At 41.0% G+C, this 23,762-nt stretch overlaps 1 long non-coding RNA gene across 1 annotated transcript; it reads right to left on the bottom strand.

Annotated features, from left to right (window-relative positions):
- Nucleotides 1–5,418: 5,418 nt before the first annotated feature.
- Nucleotides 5,419–16,250, bottom strand: LOC145507369 (uncharacterized). The gene is made up of 3 exons (XR_014054797.1): nt 16,109–16,250; nt 14,624–15,577; nt 5,419–6,699 (listed from the first exon to the last, which is right to left on the bottom strand). It is a non-coding gene; the product is annotated as an uncharacterized LOC145507369 (long non-coding RNA).
- Nucleotides 16,251–23,762: the final 7,512 nt, after the last annotated feature.

Genomic DNA, 23,762 nt, shown 5'->3' with positions numbered 1-23,762 from the left:
GAAACCATGGGAATAGGAGCCAGCAACCTGTGTATTTAAAGCTCTTCAGGGATTCTGAGGTTCACCAAGTCACAGAACCTCTGGCTTAGTGAAATAACAAACAGACCCAGAAAGGGCTTAGCAGTGAAGCCAGTGAAATACAGGAGGTCAGGATTTTCAAAACTAGTCTTGTGAATTTCATATTTAGAATCACAATATCCTGATATGAAATGGGAAGAGAGTTTGGAAGCTTTTTCGTTTATCTCACACTTGGGAAAACTGAAGCCAAGAGAGGCAAAGCATGCTATTCCTAGTCACACAGCAAACAAAGATGTTCCAGAGCCTTCCACTGGAACCAGGCCCCTTGCTCCTAACTCTGAGTCATCTTCTGCAATTTAACTTCCCTTCCCGTTCCCAAACATATCTTCCACAACTGTAGTTTCTCCCAAGTCTGTGTTTAGAGATTGTCTAAGAGTCTATGAGTGGAAAAAAAAAAATCTTTCTCCTTACTCTAAACATAAAGTACCACTTTCTTGTCTGATAGTTTTACCATGCATCAATATTTATATACTCACAATTTTTTGCAGCAATTAATTAAACATCTTATTCAAATTAGTATAATAATTTTTATTTCCTCTTTTATCTCATGGCTGGGTTAGAATCAAAGTTGTTACTTTTTCAAATTTTTCTTACACATTTGCATAATTTTTTTCCGGAAAACTCAGAACTATGCTTCTTTATCTCTCTTGGAAGATAATCATCTCAGATTACTCTAATCATGATGTGCTCAGTGACACTGTTTGACAGTCTTTGCTGAGCTGTGGGAAGCCATTTTTCTAAAATTTTTTATCCCCATATCCAATCCTAAATTTTCCCATTCTCATAGGGCAAATCAGATGACCAGACAAAAAATTAAAGTGATTTACTTTTGAAAATAACTAGGTAATTGGCATTCAAGGTGATGGGTCATCAGAATCAAATAGTTGGAGTTTTTAGGTGGGTTATTTGCTGAGTAGTTACTATTGCACTTAATATTTTTATCTTTTCCTTTCCTGTGAAGTGTTTGAGAGACCAACCTGTTCAGAGATAATCTTGACTGCATTTCATGCTAAAGATATGCTGGAACACACAGAAGTGGGCACCCTCCCACCCAGGTAGGAGTTGTGGTCATGGCTCTTCAGTAGAGTCATTCAAGCTTTATTTCACAAAGACCGTAACTTTTTCTTTCTGACTTATTTTCAGTTTTCTTATTTTTTAAAAAAAGCAATTAAGTGCTTACTGTCTTTCTTTTCCGGAGAAGGCAATGGCAACCCACTCCAGTACTCTTGCCTGGAAAATCCCATGGATGGAGGAGCCCGGTAGGCTGCAGTCCATGGGGTCGCGCAGAGTCAGACACGACTGAGCGACTTCACTTTCACTTTTCACTTTCATGCATTGGAGAAGGAAATGGCAACCCACTCCAGTGTTCTTGCCTGCAGAATCCCAGGGACGGCAGAGCCTGGTGGGCTGCCGTCTATGGGGTCGCACAGAGTCGGACACGACTGAAGTGACTTAGCAGCAGCAGTCTTTCTTTTCAGAAAGAATAATGAATAATCTCAAAGAATTACAGTGATGTTATGAATCCATGCTCTAAGAACTTGCAATCTAGAGCCAACTCAAGGATATGAACATCCAATGGTACAAAGAGGAAAAAATTGACATTTAAAACAAGAATGCACTGCCTTGGTTAGCATGTAAGAGTAACCTGGTACATAAATCAGACACAAATCACTTTCTTCGGAAAAAATAACTCAACTGAGCACCTTTTGTGCAAAAGGTTAACATTTCCTTCAGACCAGAAGTTGGAAGAAGAAATGAAAGAGGAGGAAAGAAAGCATTTATCCCTCTTTGTTTCCACCTCTGCTTGGGGAAAGTTGGAGTTTCAGAGTCACTAATGAACAGCTGAAGACCTGAAAAGAGAAGGTGAAATAGACGAAGGATTGAGGAGATGGTAGAGGGGAAAGAAGCCTAGTAGGAGCTGAGGTGCTGGCCAGCAAGGCACTCCCCCATTCCTGTGTTACTATCACCAAGCAGATGAGTCCAGAGCAGGGCACAGCAGGAGAGTAAGAGTATGGCTCAGAAAGCCTTTGTGCTAAAGCAAGGGCGGTCACTCATGTTCGCAGACACAGGGGTTTCCTAACATTCAATTCCCATGAAGTTCTTAGGGCACATGAGAAAATAAGCAATTACTAGAACTAGCAGTTGACATTATGATTAAAAACAATCTAATTGAAAACCCCTAAAATGACATTCCAGTATAAAGCTAATGATCCTAAAACCTGGTCTTAAGGACAACCCCTAGGGAACTTTTAGAAATACAAAATATTGAATCCAATACAGACCTTTTGGTCTGTGTATACATATAGACCAAATATATATATTTGGTCTGTATATATAGCTGCTTATTAGAATACATGGTTTAGGAGCCCCTTGGGGGATTCTGATACACATCTAGGGGTCTGTGCCTAAGCAATTTGAAAAATATATTAAATTTCAAAATTACTGAGGCACTTTGTCAAAGATAATGACAAATTCTGACTCTTCCTCTCTGTTGGGTTGGCCACTCTTCTTCTATATCCAAGCTTCTCAAATGATTTCCATCTACTGATTAATTCAGAAGGAGAAAACTATTTGGAGAGCAAACCCATGTCTACTCCACATTGTTGCTGAAAAAAAAGAAAAACTTTATCACTATAACAGAAAGAGAAATATCTTCATTTCAATTTTAGGCGAATCGAGGATCAGAGTGAATTATTAACAATCTACTTGGAAGTTAAGACTCCACCCCCCAAGTAGACCCCAATTCCCTGCTGAGAGCATTGTCCTGGAAGACCAAGCCATGAATCAAATATATATCAATGTCTCTTATGAAATGTACATGGAATGTCAGGGCAAATGCGCCATCCATGCCCAGTCCCCTAAAAGGGCCCTCTTATCCCCACTAGCCTGAGTCTGACTCATAACCCACGTGCTGGGTGGCTTAAGAATTCGAGTTTTAAGAATGAGTCAACAGGCTCCAGAGGCCCACATATTATTTTCATTGTGATATGGGACACTCATCATTAGACTATCTTACAAAAGAACTATGCTGGTCAGTTGTTCATTTCAGTACCTATGATCTAAATTACAATCATTTTTAGAAAGCCTATAAGTGGTCTATTAAAAAATCAGCTTCCAAAGTCATAAGAGATTTAAGACTTCTGGGGTCAAACAGGTGCTCAGAAATCATTCTGTAGCAAGAACAAATGAACTGAAAAAAATTTTATTCAACCCAAGCTCTTTTTATTTAATGCACTGCAACAATATGACACTGGGAAGAATGATATTTGCTTTTTTTTCTTTCAAGAAGACAGATGCCAGAAAGAGAAGGTAAAAGGAAGAAACAACCTCACCAGGTCACTAATTTATTGGTCAAATCAATTATTTATTATTGTCACTGAATATTGATTAAATAGCCATGGTTTGATTAGCACAATATGAGGAAGTACTCTTTTATTTCTTGGCCTTCTGTGTCTGGGCCTGAGGTCTTTAACCATTTATGACCCTTTTCTACCAGAAAAATGCTCTTGAAGCACAGTTTTAATCACCTCTCTCTTGCTCAAAACTCCCCAGAGACTCTTCCCTTTTGGGCCAAAATCATTGTCCCATGTGCAATTCCTCCATCATTGTTCCTTGGAAGGAAAGCTATAACAAACCTAGACAGCATATTAAAGAAGCAGAGATATCACTTTTCTGACAAAGATCTGTATGGTCGACGCTATGGTTTTTCCGGGAGTCATGTACAGATTTGAGAGTTGGACCACAAAGAAAGCTGAGCACAAAGAATTGATGTTTTCAAACTGTGGTGCTGTACAGTGTGGTGCTTGAGAGTCTCTTGGACTGCAAGGAGATCAAATCAGTCAATCCTAAAGGAAATCAGCCCTGAATATTCATTGGAAAGACTGATGCTGAAGCTGAAGCTCCAATACTGTGGCCACCTGATTCGAAGAGCTGACTCATTGGGAAAGACCCTGATGCTGGGAAAGATTGAAGACAGGAGGAGAAGGGGACAACAGAACATGAGATGGTTAAATAGCATCACAGACTCAATGGACATGAATTTGAGCAAACTCTAGGAGAGAGTGAAGGACATGAGAGCCTGGCGTGCTACAGTCCAAGGAGTTGCAGAGTCGGATATGACCTAGGAACTCAATACAACAACAAAGTAAGCACTGTCCTCTTAGCTACAAAGAGCATTAGAACTTGTGGAGGATCAGAATATGCCACCTTGGCATAAAGATTATTATGAGCTGCAGGCATTTGAGATTCAATAAAAAGGAGCCTTCCTGGAGCTTCCCTTATCTAACAAAAGAGACAAACATTTGAGAAATGAGTACATGCTTAAGTCCCCTCTCCCAGGGAAGTTTATGGTCATGAACAAGATGGAAAGTTGATGCCAAAATGGACCTGCACAAACTTTATTAGTTTCCCCCATATATTTATTTGCGTTCTCTCTGAAGCCCAAAATCTTTTTCCTTTGTCTTGTCACTTCTCTACAAATTTATTTTTCTCTGAAAATCTGCTATATAACACCAAGTACTAACCACCCATTTGGGTTACTCAACACTGTGTTTCTCCTGTGTGTATTCATGATACGTGTGATAAGAAACTGTTTTTTTTTTTTTTTTCTTTTTATTGTTAATGTTAAAAAATCTAATCAGGATGTCTTATTAACTCTTTTAACATTTTTTTTAATGTCTTGGTCTTTCCTAGGTCATGGAAGAAAATTAAGTTCTTTTATTAAAGGGCCATAGAATTCTCCTGAGATTAATAAAGATTACAAAAAAGAGAGACTGTAATATCCTCTTACCAGGCCATCCACTTGTGCCACACAATAGAATAAGAATGACACAGCCATAGAGAGTTCAACCCTCAATAGACTCTTCTTTCCTGCCAACTCTTCCACTGCCCTCGACTCCACCTCCTTCCCTTTCCAACTTTTGTAAGTGGCCCAGTCTGAAAGAAACCTAATTTTCCCCACAGGGTGAAAACATTTCGACCCTCAAGCTCTTGTTTGTGTGTATATTTTGCAGTCAAGGAATCTCCCTCCATTGTGAATAGAAGCTCTGTATTGTGCTTACTCTGCTATTCCAGGGAGGGCAGGGTTGTCTGTGATCCCACGGTGTAGGTAACAGTGATTTCTGACTCATCTTTGGTATTTACACTAGAGGGAGCTACAGTGGAGTTCCTCATGGCTTACCCAGGAAGCAAGCTCATCTCACCAAGGAGAACATAAACTTTCTGTCTGCTATGAAGGAAGGCTATTCTTCTTGTTATGAATCTAAGGCTAGTCTTACGTTATGACTCCAAGTCCACCTGCCTCCTTGTTTATTTACTTCATTTCTTGGACCTTGAGTGCAAAGACTTGTCTCCTCACACCCCCATCCCCTTCCCTTGATGAAACAATAAACCCAGTTTGAAACGTGAGCCTGACCTAAGTTACAAGAGACATCTCACCAGCTATAAATGGCCCTAAGAGTGAATTCCCTTCAAAATGGTCCCCAGCCCGTCCTACTTCACCTTCAGTAAGAGGAAGGGAGGACAGATTTTTAGTCATCTTACTGCAACAGCAAGACTTTCACAACTCAGCACCATCCATTCTCCAGCCTCACCTTCCACCACTCCACCCCTGTGGGTCAGGGTTCCTTGCTGTTTTCCCAAAGCAGGCCATATTCCCTAATGCCTTGGTACCTACACATGCTATTATTTTAAGCTTGGAGAATCTTCTCCACATTTCCACACTAATCCCTGCCTCTCCCATTACTGTTCCATTACTCTCCAGTTTTGGGATATCTTACTCATTAGCTGAAATCTTGGAAGCTTTTTCATACTCTGCCTTCCTCTTGGGATTGACTGGCCATCCTTTGTATTTCACACTGACTGAATATAGCTCTATCATATCATTGCCACAATGGGATGTTTCTCTATTTCAGCCATGAAACAGAAAGCTCCTGGAGATAGAGGTTAATGTGTGTGTTTTTATACCTCTAGGGTTTATTAAAGTACCTGATTCAGAGCCAGTACTCATCAGCCATTTTTGAATTATGGGCAGATGGTAGATATATAGATGGTTAGACAGCCAGATGGATGGATGAATAGATAATAGGTAGATAGATAGACAGAATGAGGTTTTCTCAGAAAGAATAGAATTTCTTCACATACATTTGATTTTGTCTTGTCTTCCATCCAAGTGGAACAGGATGTGGCATTAGGAAGCAGCGTCATTCACTCAGAGATACTGGCAGATAACTCTCAGGTCTTTCCCTGGCATATTTGCAAATGTAACTCTGGGGAAAATAAAACCCAAGATTTGGGGCAGGTGAGTGTATGTTTGTGTATATGTGTCTTGCGATATTGGAATAGAAGTGGATAGAAGGATCTTGAGGAAGTGAACCTTAAAAACAGAGTGTAAAATGGATGAGAACTTTTACTGGTGAGGGAAAATCCTAACCAGCTAAGCAAATTGCTTTCTCAGATCAAAAACCACAAGAGAATCATTTGTTTTGCACCTTTGTTATTGGTCCTCTCCCTCTAACTGGCCAGCACATGTTCTAGCATTTTCCATCTCAGAAGGTAACATCAATATTCTCTCTTCAGCAGACAACCACTCAGCTGGATGTTCTGCCAAAAACACAGCTTTTTCTGAAAAAAAGAAAGAAAGTGAAGTCGTTCAGTCGTGTCTAACTCTTTGCGACCCCAGGGACTGTAGCCCACCAGGCTCCTCTGTCCATGGGATTCTCCAGCAAGAATAGTGGAGTGGGTTGCCATTTCCTTCTCCAGGGGATCTTCCCAACCCAGGGATTGAACCCAGGTCTCCAACATTACAGACAGATGCTTTAACCTCTGAGCCACCAGGGAAGCCCATTCTCTGTAAACAAGGATCAAAACAAGAGGCAGAGCTTTGCATTTCATTTGGACTTTGGGCCTCATTTTCTCTGGACTCACTATCTGACTTCTCTAGAAATTCTGGCCCAAAGGCTAAATAATGCCTATACTCACAAATAAATAAGACATTGAAAGTGAAAGTGAAAGTCACTCAGTTGTGTCCTACTGTTTGTGACCCCATGGACTATGCAATCCATGGAATTCTCCAGGCCAGAACACCAGAGTGGGTAGCCATTCCCTTCTCCAGGAGATATTCCCAACCCAGGGATTTAACCCAGGTCTCCCACATTGCAGGCAGATTCTTTACCAGCGGAACTGCCGGGGAAGCCCAAGAATACTGGAGCGGGTAGCCTATCCCTTCTCCAGGGGATCTTCCCAGCCCAGTAATCGAACTGGAGTCTCCTGCCATGCTGGTGGATTCTTTACCAGCTGAGCTATCAGGCAAGCCCTAAATAAGACATTAGAAAAATTAGATTGGATCCACGTGCTGGAACTGAATAGAAATCCCGAATATAGTTGAATAGTGACGTCCATACATGTTTTTACCAACATACACACACAAACTCAAACTGAAACAACTTTCACGAAAGCAATATAGATAGCCTCAAATGTCCTACTGCCATTTTAAGCTCTAATAACTTCAGAAAAATGAGTGCTCCAAACAGAATAGCATTGTTTGAATGTTTATTTAAATTTGTTATATATTTATTATTCAGTTTTGTGAACTTTGAAAGATAAGTTTTCATTTCTTTCAATATTTTACACCTTTAATCAGAGGTAATGAAACAAAAAAGTTAAAGTTAAAAATGTATTTTTGAGAATACATCTAAAACTAAAGTAAAACTTTTCTTTTGATGCTCTGAACATACTTTCAATGCTTTTTGCATTCTCTGATACTTTTTGCTCTACTCAATTATGTTCTTTTCTATTTTTTCTAATGGATGTTATTGTATTCTGTTTGTCTTTTCTAAATACTGATCTCACCCTCATAAATTGGTTTCATGACCTGCAAATTAAAACCACAACTCTAGAAGACTAGAAGAAGTATGCCTGGGTGAAGGAAAAATCTGTCATTCCTCGGTTCAAGAGCTCAGTCCTTCTGGGCTCCGGTGAGTTGCAGATCCATTCATTCCCCAAATAACCTGGTGAATAAAAGTCACTAAAGCAAAGGTGGGATGAGGTATATGGGGCTCCTTGGTAAAGAAAATAATTCCCATCACTACCCAGCAGAGCTGACAGTGCCTTAGGGCTGTGTGTGTCACTGCAGGAAGTCATCATCTTAATAAGGTCTGAAAGCAATGGATTCTTGGGATACAATGATTCTGTGACATAATGGAACATTTTCTGCACTCAAGGAACATCTGAAAGTCTTTTACTTGTTAACAGTGAATCTTGTCCCCTGCCAGCTCTCTCTGCTCCCCATTTCCCATCCTTGGTAACCGAATAATGGTCTTAATGAAAAACACCCAAAGTGGAAATGACAGGATGTTAAACAGCAGTCACCAAGTTTAGAAGCCTAGAACAGAGGAGAAATAAAATCACATCCTTTGTGACATATTCTTTGGCTAAAGATGCCTGGTTCTAATCACTGCAGTTATACCAACCAACCCTAGCTTATGACACTATAAGGCTACTAATATATAACTCATACTCAACTATTTCTAACTTTTATTTTCTTAGCTCTAGTCACATGCAATTTACCTCTCACTTACTTTAAACTACATATCAAGAGCTCTGTCTACTATCTCTTGTATGCTTCACCATATTTTAGAGCATTTTCAGTTGCAAGTTAATAAATAATCCATTAATAAATATTGACCCATTAAGAACAGTGTCTTGACCTTCCTGAGATCAATTAACTTGGTGGCACAATGGTATCCTCAAGGATCCAGCTGTTTCCATTTCCATGTTCTGCCATTCTCAGCACAGAGACCTTCATCTTCAACTTATCACTACATCGGTTCAAGATGGCTGCCAATGACCGCTGCTGCATACATCACATCCACATCCTGGAACCATCCTGAGTCAAAAGCCAGTAAGGGGATCTTCTCCTTACCCTTCCTGTTCTTAGAAGTTTGTCAGCAGATTTCTGCTCAGGCCCCACTGGTCAGGATTAGGTCCATAGTTAATGCCCCAGTTGTAAGGAAACCTGGGGAAAGTGGGTCTCTGGTCTTTTCAATTTCTACAGCAAGAGGCAGTCTCTACCAGCAAGGAAGACAAGCAGCCTTAGAGTTCTGTGTTCAGTCTTGCCCACTGCATTTTTTAACGGATCGCTTTGTGATTGCTCTCAGGTAAGAGAGAACACACAGGTTTGGCTTCAACTCTATGTGGATCAGTTAACTTAGATTTATCGAAAGGTAATCCCCTCTGCCTATGTGAAGGGAGAAACGTCTTGACACAATGCCAGTTACTGTTCATAGGGATGTTAGGTGGGAGGGTATGCAAAAGGATCAGGACAAAGCCATTCCCCAAACTATCAACCAATTATAACAACAGCTCCCTGGTACTGAGTCAGGAGGGCAGCAATTGTTTTTCAACTAATAGTGCAGATTCTCCCATTTTGTTACTATCTTTGCTTTGCATGTGAAGACACTAGCTGTAGAGAGACGTCTCTAGACCCCAGTGCTATATCTTGAATCTATCATACAACTGAGAATCGGAATAACTTTTCAAAAAGAGCATTTTGATCATGTGATCCAATCAGCAAAGATGTACTGGAAACTTACTATGCAAACAGCTTAGTGATAGGAATGAGGGATGTAGCACGAGAAGAAGTAGAAGGCATTTTAAATGATAGATGTGTGTGCGTGTGTGTGCATGTGCACACACGCTAAACTTATACTTAATGTTTGGCTCATATCTCTGAATTTAGACTCAGAATTTGATTTGGTGAAATTACCCATTGATGTCTATTACCCATTGATGTCTACTGCCCTTTGCTGGTCTAAGTGTATTGGTCTTGAATCTTAAGATAGGAAATATCTAGGGACTTCCTTGGTTGCCCAGTGGCTAAGACTCTGTGCTCCCAATGTAGGGGGCCTGGGTTTGATCTCTGGTCAGGGAACTAGACCCCACATGTTACATCTAAGACCTGGTATAGCCAAATAAATAAACATTTTTTAAAAAGATAGGAAACGTCTGTATTTCTATCTTTATACTCTTTTCTACCAGCCTACCTCCTGGAAAATGATAGGCAATTAAAGAATATAATCATTGTGTTAAGTTCCTTAAGGACACAACAATACTACATTAGGTTTTAATTCTCTTAGAGTTTTTATTCTAGAATAAAAGTAAAGTAAAAAGGAAAAGAAAGACAAGAGAAAGATTGTTTCTGCCTTTGTGGAAGCAATCTTACAAATGTATTCCCAACAATAAAAAAAAGAGAAAAAACAAAAAAGTTATTTCCAAAATAGTTTTAGGAAATATATTCAATTTCTCATTCATTCAATAAGTATTTATTGAGTGCTTACTATATGCTTAGCACTGTACACCTGGAATAAATACATGCTTCCTTAGGGAACAACATTTATTTGCATGTGTGAATTATGTCATGCTGAGCATCATATCAGCACCCCTCATAGGTATAAGATACGCTCTGCGCCTCCTTACTTTCTGATGCCTGAGAACATCATTTGGATTAGCTACAAAGAAAAGTGCCTAATCCTTGGTGAAGATGAGGCATATTCTGGCTAGCTGGATGCAAGCAGTCCCAGTTCGACTGGACATCAGCAGTGAGCCAGCTGCTGTCCTCTTTTATCCTTGCACAGGTTTGAGGGGCCCTCTTGGTGACCTTCCCCAAAAGAGAAGAGCTGTTATTTGATCAAGGGATTGTGAAAGTGGCCACCCACTGGGACCTCCCAAACTCTCAGAGTTCTTTCCAACATGACCTGCCATCTTATCTTCCTTTGCTCAATAGAGACACATGTCTCAGTGTCATTTAATGACTTTAAGTAAAGCTAAAAAGTCAGAGAATGCTTGAAAAGTAAGTTAGAATCAATTTGCAATATGTGTCTTGTTTCATGGTAGTACTTACTGAGAACTAACATCTAATTAGAACAGCAGAGAAGTCAGATCAGGTACACATCTGAAACTGAGCTTGTTTCTGGACAGCCATCCCCAATGTCTGAAACTGTCTTGGTTAGAATCCCAAAAGGGCAATATCTGTGTCAAGAAGAATGTTATTTCTGCTAAGCCTACAGGGTCGTTTCCTTTCCAAAGACACTCATCTTCCCCCACGTCAAGATAAAGTGCACATAGAGGCAAGAAATATTATCTGAGTGTGAAAATTCAACTGCTTCATTTAAAAATGAAAATTGAATAAATCGTTTTATCACTACTATTGAATTAGCACAGGTGAATTTTTTCACATAACAGAAGTACTCTTGAAAAGTTGGATATTCATGGAATTCTAAATCAAACTGTATACCAAATGTTCTTCAAAAGTTCCTTATATGAAATGAAGATCTCTTTTTAAATGTAAACTGCCAGATCCCCATTCATCTGATGTAGAAGCCTGAATTTACTCACCAGGATTTCTTAAAGAGAAGCAAGTATGTACTGAGGTCATTGAGTCAAATGAACAAGCTATCAGGGGAAGTGGGATTCCCTGGTGGCTCAGTGGTAAAGAATCCACCTGCCAGTGCAAGAGACGTGGGTTTGATCCCTGGGTCAGGAAGATCCTCTGGAGGAGGAAATGGCAACCCACTCCAGTATTCTTGCCTGGGAAATCTCATGGACAGAGGAGCCTGGCAGGCGACAGTCCATATGGTCACATAGAATCAGACACGACGGCATAACTGACATGCACACAAGCACATGGGGGTAAGTATAGTGAGCCTCTCACTTCATCAGAATTACTCTCAGGTCTTTAGTTTGTGTCTGCAGGTCCCTGGAAGACAGACTCGAGATGAAGATTACCAGCAGGAAGTTTACTGGGGAATTCTTTCTGGATCAATAAGTCCTAGGGGGTGAATAAGGAAGCAAGACTGAGGAAGGCGGGGGGGGGGGGGGGAGGTTGAACTTTCAGTTCAGTTCAGTCCAGTTCAGTCGCTCAGTAGTGCCCGACTCTTTGCGACTCCATGGACTGCAACACGCTAGGCCTCCCTGTCCATCACCAACTCCCGAAGTCTACCCAAACTCATGTCCATTGAGTCGGTGATGCCATCCAACCATCTCATCCTCTGTTGTCCCCTTCTCCTCCTGCCTTCAATCTTTCCTAGCATCAGGGTCTTTTCAAATGAGTCAGCTCTTTGCATCAGGTGGCCAAAGTATTGGAGTTTCAGCTTCAACATCAGTCCCTCCAATGAATATTCAGGACTGATCTTCTTCAGGATGGACTGGTTGGATCTTCTTGCAGTCCAAGGGACTCTCAAGAGTCTTCTCCAGCACCACAGTTCAAAAGCATCAATTCTTCACACTCAGCTTTCTTTATAGTCCAACTCTCACATACATACATGACTCCTGGAAAAACCATAGCCTTAACTAGATGGACATTTATTGGCAAAGTAATGTCTCTGCTTTTTACTATGCTATCTAGGTTGGTCACAGCTTTTCTTCAAAGGAGTAAGCGTCTGTTAATTTCATGGCTGCAGTCACCATCTGCAGTGATTTTGGAGCCCAAAAAAATAAAGTCTGCCACTGTTGCTCCATCTATTTGCCATGAAGTGATGGGACCAGGTGCCATTATCTTTGTTTTCTGAATGTTGAGTTTTAAGCCAACTTTTTCACTTTAATGCGCTTTAAACAAAGGTCTCAAACAATTCCACAGAAAGTTCCAAAATTAGGATTGTCCAGCAAAACTTCTTTTCACTGGGGAAGGGGATGAGATTATTAAGCTCCCACACTGGCAGTCGTTGACTAGGCTGCCCGAGAGATGGGAAACCTCCCAAGAAGTGGCTGTCGTTAGCCAAGAGCAGTCACCAGGATGGGGAACTCAGCTGTAGTTGGTAGCCATCATTTTCACCACTTCTGAATTCTTTGTATTTATTCAAGTTTTCCCCTGTCACTTTTCTTCTGAAAAACCTCCTTTAACAGTTCTTTTAGCACGATACTTCTGGCAGTAAATTCTCTCGGCTTTAGTTTATCTGAAAAAAATACTTTTTTGCCTTCATTTTTTAGGATATTTTCACCGATCCTAGAACTCAGGCTTTAGTTTTCACTAGATTTTTGTGTTATCATTTGAAAAATATTCTTCCATTGTCTTTTGGCTTGAATTTCTGAAAAGACGTCTGCTCTAATTCTTTGTGTTTCCTCTACACAAAATGTGCCTTTATCTCCGGCTTTCAAGATTTTCTCTTCTCTTTCTTCAAGATTTTCAGAAGGTTAACTGTGATGTGACAGGTTTTTGTCTGTTCGTGGTTTTATTCTGCTTAGGGTTCTCTGGGACTCTTGGATCTTTGGTTTCATGAATTTCATTCAGTTCAGTTCAGTCGCTCAGTTGTATCCGACTCTTTGCAACCCCATGAATTGCAGCACGCTAGGCCTCTCTGTCCATCACCAACTCCCAGAGTCTACCCAAACCCATGTCCATCGAGTTGGTGATGCCATCCAACCATCTCATCCTCTGTCGTCCCCTTCTCCTCCCGCCCCCAATCCTACCCAGCATCAGGGTCCTTTCCAATGAGTCAACCCCTCGCATGAGGTGGCCAAAGTATTGGAGTTTCAGCTTCAACATCAGACCTTCCAATGAATACCCAGGATTGATCTCTTTTAGGATGGATTGATTGGATCTCCTTGCAGTCCAAGGGACTCTCAGGAGTCTTCTCCAACACCACAGTTCAAAAGCATCAATTCTTCGGTGCTCAGCTTTCTTCACCGTCCAACTCTCACATCCATACATGACCACTGGAAAAACCATAGCCTTGACTAGACAGACTTTTGTTGGCAAAGTAATGTCTCTGCTTTTCAATATGCTATCTAGGTTGGCCATAACCTTCCTTCCAAGGAGTAAGCGTTCATTATTGGGGGAAAATTCTTATCCATTATTTCTTCACTCACATTCCTTCTTCTTCTAGGATTCTAAGTACTTACATCACAGAGCATTTGATATTGTTCCACAGCTTTGGGGGATCAGAAGGCCCCCCTCTACATACACACACACAGACATACACTCTTAATTCTCTTTATACTTAACTTTAAATAATGTCTATTGATTTATCTTCAAAGTCAATGTTTGTTTCCTCAGCTCTATCAATTCTATAGATGATCCAGTCAAAGAAATTCTTCATCTCTGATATAGTCATTGTATACCTGGCATTTGCATTTGACAATTTCTTCTAGTTTCTTTCTTTCTCCTGAAATCCCCTAATATGTTCAAACATACGGCAACCTTTTTCATTAGTTTTTTTGAAAACATTTTAATTGCAATTATTTTACAATTATACAGTCTCTGTTATAAAATGAATGTTTTCCCCTCTCCAATAAGTTGAAGCCCTAACCACCAATGTGACTATTGGGATATAGGACCTGTGAGGACCTGATAAGAGTTAGTTGAGGTCATAGGATGGAGCCCTAATCTATTAGGGCTGAAAAGAAGCAGAATTACCAGCACTTTCTCTCTCTCTCTCTCTCTCTCTCTCTCTCTCTTTCTATCTCTCCCTGCCATGTGAGGGCACAGTGAGAAGGTGGCCATTTACAACCTGCCTATACTGGGCAGCAGGAAATAGAAAAAGGAATTATGTACCTGAGGAGATGGGGGGAGGACAATGACAGTAGGTTGCTGTTCAGTTGCTCAGTCGTGTCTGACTCTTTGCGACCCCACAGACTGCAGCACTCCAGGCTCTCCTGTCCTTCACTCTCTCCTAGAGTTTACTCAAATTCATGTCCAATGAGCCGGTGATGCTATTTAACCATCTTATATTTTGTCGTCCCCTTCTCCTCCTGCCTTCAACCTTTCCCAGCATCAGGATCTTTTCCAGTGAGTCAGCTCTTCAAATCAGGTGGCCAAAGTATTGTAGCTTCAGCTTCAGCATCAGTCCTTCCAAAGAATATTCAGGATTGACTTCCTTTAGGATTGACTGGTTTGATCTCCTTGCAGTCCAAGGGACTCTCAAGTGTCTTCTCCAGCACCACAGTTCCAAAGTATCAATTCTTCAGCACTCAGAGTTTTTTATTGTCCAGCTCTCACATTCATACAAGACTACTGGAAAAACCATACCTTTGACTATACAGATGGTAGTAGGTAGATTTTTGCAAACACTGTGGTGCAAGATGCATCCAGGCCATAGCTTGAGGCTCCTCCAATCTGGCAGATTCTCATCTCATACAGAGCATTGACCACCTCATTTCAGGCTTGCCTCCAGAAGGAACTGAAGAGACACTGAAATGACCCATCTACTTACTAATATCATTATGTAGTATATACATCATTTGTACTACTTATTTGCTGATTTAGCAGTAAAGTGAAATGAAAGCCACTCTGAGCTCAGTCTGAGTTATTATTCATGCCAGTCTTCAAATACAATCTAGCTCATATCTGGGGTTGCCCAGATAGATAAACTTGTGCACACACACACACACAGAGACACATATTCCTCAGATCTCTTCATTTTCCCAAGACTTGTTGTATCAGGGCTCCAAAGACAAATGTGGAAGTCTCTCTCTCCTAGTCAAAGTCCTCTACAGATCTGAACTTTTCCTGTTGAAATAGAAACTAACTCTGAATGCAGTAAATGTTTGATGAATTGACATATCAGCCCCCAACCAAAAAGGTAAGTGAGCAAAAAAATATACATCTCTGGTATATCTTGAATTTTTTTCATTACCACCATTTTCCTAACAAGCCAGCTGGCACTGTAAGAAAATCAGAGATGTATACATTAAAAATGAGAAGAAGGACATTCATTAGTCAAATGAATGTTCTTGCCCCAAATGTTTCTGCTGCCACAAATCTTGGAAACAGAAACAGAGATGAGGTTTTTATCCTCTGGCCAAACACATTTCTCACATTTCTGTGTGTGTGTGTGTGTGTGTGTGTGTGTGTGTGTGTGTGTACACGCACGCATGTGCATGTGTGTGACATAGCTGTGTATGTAGATAAATAGATGATAGATAAATACAGATAAATTTAGATATAGAATCCTCCCAAAATAGAAATATGATTCTCCTGAAGATACTGTTCTCCAAAACTAATTTTCCTGCCCTTAGCTATATATAGCTTAAAACTCACTTAAGCATTCCTCTTTCAAATTCTCTACAGAGACCTTCCTGACAACTATCATTCTCTAAGATCATATAGCTACAGCCTTTAAACAATCCTAAACTTCTGTGATCTTTTCAGTTCATATCATCCACTCTCTCTTTAGGCTTCTGAGCCATGACAGTGGTCTCCATATTCTAAGACCAGAGATAAGACAATTGGTTTCAATCATGCTGTTCAGTTGAGATCACAAAGAATTTGGTAGTATCAGCTATGAGTCTAGCACCAGCAGACCAAACCCACCTATCCCAAGAAACAGTGAGGGAAAGATCTCTACTTCTTCCACCTAGAGAGATCAGGACTGGCACCAGCCATGCCTCTAGGATTTATGAACTCCTTCATCAGTGTTTGTCAAAGTGTGGTCTCCAGACCACCCACATTAAAATTACTTAGGGACTTGCTGAAGGCGGATTCTCCAGCCATGCCTCAGATTCAGCAACTTTGAATCTCTGGAGTATGAGGCCTGAGAATATAGCTTTTATCAAGCTTTCTAGAGGAGTTTTTTTGCACATTATAGTTTGTGAATCACATCACTTAGGACAAGGGTTCAAGGGAGAGACATCATCTTCCATGCACCTCTATTCTTCCTCAGAAAGAGAGATGTTTAAGTGACAGATACTGGTATCAGCTTCAATTTTGTTTCCTCTGATTTTGCCACTAGTATCTCTCCAAACACAGGACACTACATATGAAAGCAGTTAGTGCTTACAATGTAGATTCAAGCTGGTGCCTAATCTTGACAGACCATTCTTGCTATTTAAAACTGACTCAGCACTTTTTTCTCCAAAGCTTTTTCACTTTTTTTTTTTTTTGAGCATTACATTAAGAAATTCTCAGAAGCAGACTGTTAAAGAAACCAAAATCTAAAGGGATTTCCTAAAATCACAGTTAACTAGAGACTGAGCAGGGAGTTGACCCCAGAACCCCCTTTCTCCAAACTCATTACAATTATTTATTGGAATAATAAAGAACAGGCACTTCACTGTTGGGTTTTACATATCAGAAGCATTTACATTGTTAAATGCAAGAATTTTTACCTGATAGTGTCAAGTGAGAAAAAAATGTCATGACCAAAAATTAATTAATAAACTTGAATTGTATGTCGTTTAAGTAAAAAATGAAAGACTTAGAGATGTCACTACAAAGGAAGTCGTAAGGGAATTTATAAGTGCTGATGTGTCTGTGAAATGATTCTTAAGGACATTATGGAGTGACCTCCCTCTACCCTCCAAGTTTATCCTTAATGGAAACTTTGGTCTGATTTACATGTCCAACACACACATACACACACACACACATACCACCACCACCACTACCACCACCATCCCCTAAATCTTATTCTGATTTGCTTAATCTGTAACTATAGGAAGAAGTCCCTGGGGTCACTTAGCAGGACTACTGTCCCTCTGTATCTTTTTAAGACATTTGTACTTAACGGAACTCTCCCCAAAGGAAATCCTCATGAAAAATAAAAGGAATCTTTGGTAATGCTTGCCCATGTGTGTCTACAACCAAGATTAACCAATATAATTGGGGGACCACAGGAGATGGGGGGAGTTTAGCCTGAGGTTTCCTTTGAGTACAAAAATATTTTAGGCAAAAATGTTCCAAATTAAAAAAAGAAAAGATTTCTAGTTTAATGAAAAACTTTTACATGCATAAAAACAACCTCCAGGGGCTTCGTTGAAAACTGTTAAGATAAAATACATTCCACATCTTAGTCTTCACAAAAAAGACTTATTAAGTTCTCACCCATTAACTTTCTCCTCAGGGTATTTCTGATGCCTGCAAAACATATTATAGTCATTTTCTGCCAAACAGTTTTCCACTGCTGTCACTGAGTTAAATTCAAGAAATGGCTAAACCTGTGAACAAGCATTGGAATCCATAAATGAGGGACCCGATAAATACAGATAAAAAGGTAAATATATAGGACTCCCCTGTTGGTCCAGTGGCTAAGACTCTGTGCTCCTTGTGTAGGAGGCCTGAGTTCAATCCCTGGTCAGGGAACTAGATCCCACATGCCACAACTAAAAGATTGCCACATGATGCAGACCAAGCACAGCCAAATAACTAAATATTTTTAAAAGAAGGTAAGTATGTGGATATCTGGTTCTATTATTCAGCAGGACTTGAATGATGTAGTCATGGAACTGCTCACTCTGTTGACCAGACCTTAAATCCACCTTTCCCTAGCCAACTGGCCCCATGCTCTGCACCCTTAACCATCGTTTCTCAATCAGCCTTGTAACACTGTTTCGCAAAATGCTGAAGATCTCAACTCTTCACAAAGCAAGCGCTCCAGACAAGGGCAGCAGAGCAGAGTCTGTTGGTGATGGTCTCTCAGGGCTTCACATTCACACATGAACTCTGTTTTCTAATTTTACTGGAGGGACAGTGGATCTTCCTCCCTTGGAGGAAGATGGCAGAAGGTGTGGCTGAGATAATCAAGGTGTGATAACAGATCATGTCTCTTTGATGGCCCATGATGACTGTTCTGCCCAGTGTGGCCTCAACAACACGCTTTAAGAGTTCTTCTAAGGAACTTGATTTATTGTACTTAGAAATAATCATTACTTCAGAAACAGCCCCCCTTTAATTAGAGATGCAAATCAGATTCTTTGGTAGGCCATAATTTAAAAGTCATCTTCTTCTTTAAAAGAAGAATGATGTATAAAAGTATTAAGGTTAAAAATTGGAAAGGTCAAGGGTAAAAACACCATAATCTCACCCCAGGAAGAACTTTGACTTGGCTTCCCAATGACACTGGATGGTACTTTGATGGATGTGTGCATGTTCAGTTGCTTAGTCTTGTCTCACTCTTTTGAGACCCCCATGGACTGACCAGGCTTCTCTGTCCATGGGATTTCCCAAGCAAGAATACTGGAGTGGGTTGCCATTTACTTCTCCAGGGGATCTTCCCCACCCTGAGATCAAACCCATGTCTCCTGTACTGGCAGGCAGATTCTTTACTGCTGAGCCACTACGGAAGCCCAAGGTCATAACCTGGGACAGCCCAGGGGTCAGGCAGAGACAGCCTAGGTTAGCACTCCCATGTGAAGAGCAAAGGCCCCCACGGAGGCAGAGAAGCTGTTGAAACTTGGAGTGGGCAGCTTCCAGAGGCTGATTTTCAAACAAAGCTAAGTGACCTTCTTTTTTTCCCTCAGTGTTTCAAATGTTGTTACTGCATTTAAAATTCATTTAAGGGATATACAGATATATACCTAGTTTGATCCAGGTACCAATATGTTGGGGTATCCCTTTATTTTTATACCCAAGAGCCGGTTCATTTTTCTCCATACTCAATATTTAGCTTCGGTAAAATTTTACTCTGTTCTTCATGTTTGGTCAATGTCTCCTGTACAATATTATGAAGCTCTGTCCATAATTCTTCAGGCATAATATTTCACTGGAAAAGACCCTAATCCTGGGAAATATTGAGAGCAGAAGGAGAAGAGGGCAACAGAGGGTTAGATGGTTGTATGGCATCACCGATTCAATGGATATGAACTTGGGCAAACTCCAGGAGACGGTGAGGGACAGTGAGGACTGGCATGCTACAGTCCATAAGGTCACAGAGTCGGACACAACTTGGTGACTGAACAACAGCAACAACCTCATCTGTTACTGATGCATTAGTGATTCCACCCTTCTTGGTATAAGCTACTCTTTTAGTTTTCTTCTTGTGGGGATGTTGTGTAGGACTCTCCTGTTCTTCCCACCACTCCCTCCAGTAAGCAGCAAAGAGTACAGCACAAGCCACCCAGACATAGGACTGGATGGGAGCCACCACCAGACCTCAGAGCTCCTCAGCTCCAGCCTGATCTGAGTTGGGACTAATTCAGACACCAGCCCTGACCCAGCACAAAGAGCCCACCATAAACTCAGCTGCCCCAAACGTCTACATCAAATGACAGAAGAATACGCAAGGAAAGACACCATCATCCCAAAGGCCAGGGGAGGCAGCAGACAGACCAAAAATCTGTGCGTGCGCTCCTAAGGCTCCAGTCCTCCAACCACCATGAGGTCACGTTCATACACCTCCACACACAAGCCCACATGCCATCTTGGTGTGGACCAGAGGGTGGGGAAAGAATGTGAGAATTTACTCCAAAAGAGTTGAGCTAAACTAACCAGATGAGAGTGGGCTTCCCAGGTGGCACTAGTGGTAAAGAACCCACCTCCCAATGCAGGAGACATAAGAGACGTGGGTTCAATCTCTGGGTTGGGAAGATTCCCTGGAGGAGGACGTGGCAACCCACTCTAGTATTCTTGCCTGGAGAATCCCATAGCCAGAGGAGCCTAGTGGGCTACGGTCCATAAGGTTGCAAACAGTCCAACTCAACTGAAGCAACTTGGCATGCATGCAACCAGATGAGAGTACACTTAAATTTCCCCTGGGTGAAGGGGATGAGGATGGGGGGAATGGTAGGATGAGTGTCCTGGGAAAGATTAGGTTAATTACAGGAAATCATAAAGGAAAGTTTCCTCTGCACGTCTGAATACGGTGTAAGAATATTTTCTACCTGTCTTTATAGTGTTTTAATGATCATCTCCAGGAGTAAAGCTTTTCCCATATTTTTGGTTCCTTCCTCAAAGTAAATTCCCAGAAGAGCTATAATTAAGTTGAAAGTTTTAAAGTATCTTGATATGTTCTGCCAGACTGCTTTCCAAAAGATATACAGAAATTTTGACTCTTCAAAGCAATGTGTGTGAGAGCAACTGGTTCTCTTTGTCCTACTTTCCAAGAGCCCCTTTTCATTTCCAGGAAAGCTACTGAACATGGGATATGCACCAGGGTCAGGAAAACATGCCCCAAGTCACACTGCATTCTGGGGTCAGAGCTGAGCTCTTGTTGGTAGCAGGGACCTGAGGTCAGATCACTTAGGTCTCAGCCCCAGCAATCCCACCTCCAAGGCGTGTGAACTTGACAAGTGCTTCTCTCTCTCAGCTATGAATGGGGATGAAAACATCTACTTCGTGGTCATTGTGAGGATAAAATGGAATACATTCAGAAAGCACACATTACCCATCACCTAGTAAATGCTCAATAAATGTTAGTGATTTAATTTTAGCTTATAAACTTCATGCCTCATCCATCTCTGTTCCCTTAAGGACAAGTAAGTTGCCAAGCCTCTGGCAATGTTTCACAAACATATGTTGAGTAAACACTGAATGAACACATGCCCATATTTTTATGCTCAGACACACTCATCAACAGGGCAGGAATAGCTCCAAAAGCAATTGTACGGAGCAGTGATGTGAAGCCTCGAGTACCAAGTGTCGAGAGCTCCTCCATTGTCACAGATGAGACAAAAAGCAGCCCCCACAAGATACTCACAAACCCAAAAGCTAATGTTGGAGAGGAAGAGATGAGGATACACCAGCATCAAGTCAAAAATTGAGAGATGCGCTGGATGTGGACATTAAATTAAAAATATAGAAAAGAATCAGAGTGATGGAGGGGAGGAAAAAAGACATTTTTCCACAGCTGACATGAACATACAAGAGGATTTTTATACAACCAGCTGGCCCAGAGTATAAAATAATCCTGATAGTCAGGAAATATTTCAGTGTGAAAATTCAAACAGCAGAAACCAGTTTGCCAGAGGCTGGGGGTGGAGGCAAGGTGTCTCTGGAGGGAACAAGTAGGACACTGAGAGGCTTTTAACTAAGAAAAACCAGGACATTATTTTTCTGTTCACTGTTTTGTGTGTCTTTAGGCATCAGCTTGAGAAAATAAAAATGCTGTCCTGTGGAAACAAGCCAAATGCCCATTAATAAATAATTGGTTTAACAAGATGTGGTGCATTCGTATGTATATAATGGAATATTACTCAGCCACAAAAATGAAATAATGCCATTGCAGCAACATGGATGGACCTAGAGAATGTCATACTAAGTGAAGTAAGTCAGACAGAGGAAGACAAATACCATATGATATCACTTTTTATGGAATCTAAAAAATGATACAAATGAATCTATATATAAAACAGAAACAGACTCTCAGACATAGAAAACAAACTTATGGTTATCCAAGGGGGAAGGAAGAGGGGAGGAATAAATTAGGAGTTTGGGATTAATAGATGCAAACTACTATGTATAAAATAGATAAGCAACAAGGATTTACTATGCAACACAGAAAACTATATTCAATATCTTATAATAATTTATAATAGAAAATAATTGGAAATGCATACATATATATAATATATTATATAACTCAAGAAAATATATTTCAAAACACAGTGCTGTCCTGGGGCAGACAGAAGCCCATACTGTGACCAGGTATGACTGGATCTTTTTCTCATGTATGTTTTTTTCAAGATGGGCCTTTGGGAAGATTAGTGTGCCCATTCTCATTTCTAAGGTCATCTCTGGCCCTTAAGCTGTGAGTCTCTCTATACTTGCCATTAGCCACAGGTGGTACACATCCATGTCCTCCTGAAGGACAACTTCTGTCTTCATCAGAGTCTAGAAGGAAAATTGATTTTGTGGTAGACCAAATAATGCCTCCCAAAGATATCCAGATTCTAATCTCTGAACCTGTAAATGTTACAGGGAAAAGGGGGCTTTGCAAATATGATTAACTGAAGCATCTTGAAATGGGGAGATTATCCTGAATTATCTGGGAAACAGAATCACAAATGCCCTGATAAGAAGGAGATAGGGGGAAATTTGACCATAAAAGAGGAGAAGGTGATGTGATGATGGAAGCAAAGATTAGAGTGATGCAGCTAGAAGCCAAGGCATGCCAACAGCCACTAGAAGCTGAAAGAGACAGGAACCTCCTCTGGAGCCTTCAGAAGGAATCAATTCTGTCCATACTTTGATTTTCAGGCCCACAAAACCATTCGGGACTTTCAGCTTCTAAAACAGTAAGAAAATAGATTTCTGTTGTTTCAAGCCGCCAAGTTTGTGATAATTTGTTGCAAGAGCCCTAGGAAATTTACACAGAGGCCAAGGCATCCTGTCCCTTCTAGTGCACCCTGGTCCTTCCAGTTTTCCACCAGCCCCACACAATGGAACATGTCCATCCACAAAGTACTTGGCTGAAGGGTAAACCCACCTCTGTAGCTCAGCATGATGCAACAGAGCGTGGACTTTGCCTTGTACCTCGTGAGAGAAGGCAAGTTTACACACAGTCCTCCAAGCCTTCTCCAGGGAAGTGGTCTCATGAACCCTCCCCTCCACCGTTCCCTTCTTGGGAAAACTGCCCTCTTCTACAAAGAGAGATTTTGCCCCCTGGCTCCCTCTTATAAGAATTTTCCTTTGAGACAACCTGGTCTAATCCAGAGTTTACAGCCTGGAGGCCGGTAGCCTTTGTTAAATCTGAGCCCTGCTGGAACACAAGGTTGTGTTTTGGCTTTGTTTGGTCTGCTTTGTGTTTTTTAATTAGTCTCCAATACTTAAAGATCCAAATCTCCATTTGGATCTTTTGAACATTCAGAAGGCGTACACCAATGAGCCTGGATTTCCTTCAGCATAAGCTTGAACTCAGCCCAGCTGCCCCCTTTCCATCACTTCCCACTTCTCACAGCCTTCACCATTCCTGCCCATCTCTTCAATTCTGACTACTTCTCTCACTATGTGGGGCCACCTGAAGAGGGAGGAACTTTAGGCA

The sequence above is a fragment of the Giraffa tippelskirchi genome, chromosome 5, assembly GCF_054371585.1.
Source record: "Giraffa tippelskirchi isolate mGirTip1 chromosome 5, T2T-mGirTip1v1.2.pri, whole genome shotgun sequence".
Taxonomy (NCBI): Eukaryota; Metazoa; Chordata; class Mammalia; order Artiodactyla; family Giraffidae; genus Giraffa; species Giraffa tippelskirchi.
The sequence above is the reverse complement of the archived record's forward strand: the minus strand, read 5'-3'. Positions and strand labels throughout refer to the sequence as shown.